A 5,457-nucleotide genomic window follows, 5' to 3' on the forward strand; every position below is an offset into this window, starting at 1 on the left:
ATGAGTTACAGTCAATATGTTTTTGTATTAAATTAATTATTAAATCTAACAAATAAGTTTTTAACGTTAAAAAATATTGATTGTTGTAACTATATTTTAAAAAATACGAAGAAATTTATCGCGAGAAAGCGCGAAATACAATAAAATAATTACAAATAATTCTCAAAAAAGAAAAAGCAGACTTAAGTACTTCACCATATGAGAATCCGTAATAATCGTCTCTTATTTTTTCAGTGTAATCCATTACATCGTCATTTAAATATCTACATCAATTATTTATTTGTCGCCGTAATAGCTCTCGATACGTTTAGCAAAATATGTGTAAACTCTACACCGAGAATTCCAATTATCTCTCACTTTTTCAATTCTGTCGATATATTAAATTTGGCAAAATTTTATAAGATAATGCCGATAATTATAAAACATATTCTAAAGAATTCTATATAGAATCGAACATTATTTTCACGCGTAAATTTTATAATTCTACGGCGACAAATGCGCTCGAAAAGTCGGCAAGATCTAAATCCCTGGCAACAAGCGAAGCAAATTATTCGAAATTCCCTGACCGAGATGCCTGCGTAGATATACACTTCGATTCCGTCGCACTGCATTCGGGACTACACATGGCTGAACCGATAAATGCATTTGCAGTCGCATTGTGCGATAACATACGATGCATACGTGATTTGGTAGAGCGCGGATGAAAAAAAGAGGAGTATGTGACTCAACGCGAGAGAGGAATCGATATCAGGAACGGAGAAAGTTTCATACATAATACAGCACGAGTTGCATCGCATCCAAACAAAAATTTGGTATTACTTAAAACGTGACGATAAATATGTAGCAGCTTCTGATAATCTCGGTATGATTAATACGGTTACACGTTCAGTAATATGTTACGTCATGCGCAGATACCGTACAGATATACTTATTTATCAAATTGCATTCACCATGCTCTAATAGATACATACACACATTTGTTTTTGAGAAATATTTGAAAAACATATTTGTTTTTCAGATGATGAAGAGAGGATGTTTTGAGATTTCAAATCTGCCAGACAATCTCCTGTTAATTCTCTTAGTTCGGTCTAACGCTTCTGACGTTGCCGCTTGTTGCCGAAGATGAATGATCCTACGGAATTGTTTTAGGACTGTGGAAACACTGAGCGTTAAAGCAGAGGAAACCATGACATGACATGATGGAGGATAATGACGGAGAGGATCGTATCTGGACTTTCTCGTCGTTTTTTTTTTTTTTTTTTTTTTGCGCATCTCTCATTTTTATGCGACATTCTCGTAAAACAATTGTAAAATTCAAAACAAATATTTAATAAAATATCACATAAATTTTATAATTTTAAACGCTCAAAACGAGAAAAAACGATATTATAAATATCTCATAGAATCGTTTTCATGTACTAAAAACCAACACGTAAAAACTCGAATCGCCGTTCTGCGCCTTCCGCAAACAGAAATTTGCCGATCACCGGGCACACGGCGCTTTCCAAAAGCGTTGAAGGATACAAAACGAATTCAACAGCCAGGCTCGATTCGGCCGTTTATGGACGGTGAGTCTTTAATGACTTGTACAAATGAAGTTCCGATAAAAAGGAAGACGGTCGGAGCCAGCTATATCGCGGTGCAAACGGCAGCCACTTATCGCAGACATGATGAAGAGTGCAGGGTGGGCGCGGACCGAAATGCAACGTCGTCTCCGTCTACGAGACTCCATTTCACGGTATAACGCCGCGTTCTGGCTCGGTAAGATAAAAGCCGCCAACTGGCTAACGAGATGGTATTGTTTATTTTCCCATTTAGACCATCGCGCACCGTATAACCAGTCTTTATCGATACGAAGCAGATGCAAGGCGGTTATGATGACAGCTCTGATACTGGAAACACGGTTCGATCACGTATGCATAGAAGATTTTCTAACTGAAATATATACGCCTTTAATATCACCGCAATTTAATTGCAAATAATATTACACAATATGGAAATTATGGAAATAATGCAAATATAAGCAAAATACTCTTCAATTTTTTCCAGAGAATGCAATTTAAGAAAGTCTTAAAATATTTTTAATCTATTCACAAGTAGAATTTTATAAAATTATTTTGCAGAAATATTTGTTTTATAGATTTCGTGTTACTGAATAGATGTGCAAATAATTATTGTTTGCTTTTTTTTACTTATTCTTTGCCACAAGACTTTTCAAACTTTGCGAGCGAAAAGAAAATAAGCAAAAAGCAGTCTTAAAAATCGATATAAACGAGGATAAAGAATAAAGTATTTTGCAAAAAGCATGGAAGTCCATCGCGGTGACGTACATTCACAAGAGCCGCGACATCTTCATAGACTTCGGCCGTCTCTTCTGGGCGAATCGCTGCCACGCACGAAAAAGCCACGGGCTCCTTCCGCGCGTTAATCCAATACTAGTTTTTGCAGCGGACCAACTTTCAACGACGTCGACGGTCGCTCATTGTAAATCGATAGGTTCTTCGCAAGCCGCTCGCAGCCGGCAGCAAAAACCAAATCTCGAGTTCTCCGCCCCGTCGTGCCGGCCCGCTCGTTTCCGAGACCAGTTCGCTCCTCGAATAAATATTTCCTATCTCAACTCCCCTTGAACGATCCGATATCGCGAAATTCGAGCGGACGACATCATTCAGGCAGGTGCTCGATCGCGAAATCGAGGCTACGAACAAATTTTGCCTCATACATTTTGCCGACTTATTCTTCTCTGCCGATTTAACGATTTCGCCGAACGATTCGCCATCGAGTATGACGATTACTATCCGGGGAAAAACTGCCGTCAGTTTTTCCTTTTGTTATTGAAGCACTTGTCTGTAATACTCGATTCGCTCATTTGCATTGAATGGATATTCTTAATCTCTGTTTGACTTTATCCGATCTCACTTTTACCTGCCATGCTTATTTTCAGTGCATTTTATCATCATTGTTTACCGGAGGGTCCGATGCTTCGTAATGCGCGAAAAAACCGAACGGGAATATAATGCACCCCTTCCTGACGGATAAAGGGAGCGCAATCCAGAACCACAAGCGAGCAATTCGTATACAAATGTGATACTTGAGTGGCGACACTTCATAACAGGGTAATTCAAAAACTGGTCCAGACTCCCCTATTTTGTTTCACCCCGAGTAGCATGCTGCATAACAAAGGAGGGATGAAGAAGTTCTTTGTTGCTGCTACCAACAAGTGTAACGGACAAGAGGGTGTTCGCGCAGTGGAAAATCATCGCCTCACAAGAAATTCGTTTTTTCTATTACAATATTTCAACTCTAGCATCAAAATGCGTTTCTTGTAAAAATATTGTATGGCCATTGCATAAATATATATTTTTTTAGCAGTTTGCAGAGTAAACTTTCAACTATTAACAAAGAAATTATTGTTACGTTTTCTCTATGCTACAATGCAAAGATTAATAAATTCCGAATGTCATCGTATTGAATACGTTAATCAAAATTGTAAAATTTTAAATTGTAAAATGGTAAACTCGTTATTATATGCGCATATCAATAAATAACATTTATAGAGCGGCCATAATGCTGTTGTCGTCCCTAAAAATCTTCACGTGCTTCCGAGCGAAAAACCGCCCCACTCGAAGGACGAGTTTCGCTACGGCAATTGCCCACCTGATAAATGATTCGCGTATTCAAATAATTCCGAGCCGGATCTTGTTCCCCAATCATCTAATATAACGGACGCCCGAATTGTTGTTCGTGTGCAAAAGTCGGACATTCAATTGGAACCAGTGGAAAACCTGCGGTTTACAGCAATCACTGCGGTCACAGCGTTCACATTATCACTGCGATAACAAGTCGAGCTATTTAAAGATGCTGACGTAAAATGATAAAGCGGATTATCGCGTGCAGATCGCAGGTAACCGCGGATGCTTGCGTAGAGCGCCGCGCCGCGATACCTTCTCGTCCCTTCGCGGCGAAACGTTGAAAAATGGTGGTGCCGGGCCGGCGTCATTAAGCTTCATTTACAATCCACACCTCATTATAATACAGCCACATGCACACGGGGATACCCGTTGAGATTAGTCGGGAAAGAGCAACTAACGACTGGCGGTGTCGACGACACCGAAAAAAAAACTGCTTTGCAGTGCCGGCATAAGGGCTCCGGAGATGCCGCGCCGGCCCGGGCAATCGCTCATGATTTCGCTGCTTTTTGCTCATCAATTCAAGCCACGTCGTCCTCTGCGCCTGCTGCCCTCCCCCCTCCCTCTCCCCCTCCCCACCTCTAACGATATCTCACAAGAACGTTCGCGAGGTGAATACCCACCCTCTGCGACTTGGTATCTCACTATCCTCTCTAGGCAATTTAACACCTTCTCAGACATTTGCCTGCATCAAGATGTTATAGTTGAATTTTTATTGCAACTATACGTACAAGTACATTGTAATTTTCTGCGTACGGCAGGTACGAGTTCTCTTTCGTTTAATTTTTAACGAAGTAAATTAATTGAACGCGTATTTAATTGAAAACTAACTTAGAGTGCACTTTTTTCTTAGCAAAAATTTCGACAAACAATTCGATTGTAACAATTTGGAGACGATCGCTAACTCAAGATATTTGCTAGACAAAAATAAAGTCTCAACAGAAATAAATAATATCTCCCCCTTTGAAATTATGTCAACCTTTACCGCCCTTGTCTCGTGATAAAGAGTCGAGATCGTTATTCGTACGGCACACGCGGTCCAGAAGGGCGCAACCCTTTTCTTGGCTTGAATGGCGGTCAGTTTCACGTTAATCTCCCGGGTATTGGCGAACACCTGACCGCACAAGCGACACTTTATTGCGTAGGGCAGCGTCGTGGCTATTGCATAACGAAGCACGAAGAAAACACCGACAACAACCCCACAGAGTCGGCGTTCCGTAAACCTCAGGTGATTGTCACGAGGGACATTCACACCCCGAAAAGAGATATTCATGTCTTCTCGCCGCGTGTTCTTTCTCACGATGCAGCGCAATGATTCACCCTTCTTCATCCCCTTACGATCGTCTGGAGTCGCCGCCTCGTTCACATCGTATCGTCTGCTGATTTCGTATTCAGATGTCCCGTCGACCCTCATTGCGCTGCTGCCGGCCCCCCGTCGACTCGGATAAACCCGTTTAATTGAGATCATCCTTATGCGTCAAAGCGTCACGTCGATCCTCGTCTCGCGATTGAGCGACGGGAGAAGGGGCGACCAGATATATTCAGATAATAACAAAAACTGCCCGGTACACAGACGAAAAAATCCGATTGTTTCAATCGATCACAAGTATGTTTGTACTCGTGCTTTATGTGCAATTGGAAAAGATCCGGACCTATGCTTATATATATTGTATGTTGCTGGGTCACTCTGCGTGTCAGTAGGACAATGAAAGTGAAAACAGAGGAAATCGAATGAGAGAATAAATTACGTCGGTCCAATGAAGCGACAAGT

At 41.1% G+C, this 5,457-nt stretch overlaps 1 pseudogene; it reads left to right on the forward strand.

Annotated features, from left to right (window-relative positions):
* Nucleotides 1-1,436: 1,436 nt before the first annotated feature.
* On the forward strand, nt 1,437-2,569 carry LOC136999996 (uncharacterized; annotated as a pseudogene).
* The last annotated feature ends 2,888 nt before the right edge of the window (nt 2,570-5,457 follow it).

Source organism: Linepithema humile, chromosome 5 (genome assembly GCF_040581485.1).
Source record: "Linepithema humile isolate Giens D197 chromosome 5, Lhum_UNIL_v1.0, whole genome shotgun sequence".
In the NCBI taxonomy this organism is placed as follows: domain Eukaryota; kingdom Metazoa; phylum Arthropoda; class Insecta; order Hymenoptera; family Formicidae; genus Linepithema; species Linepithema humile.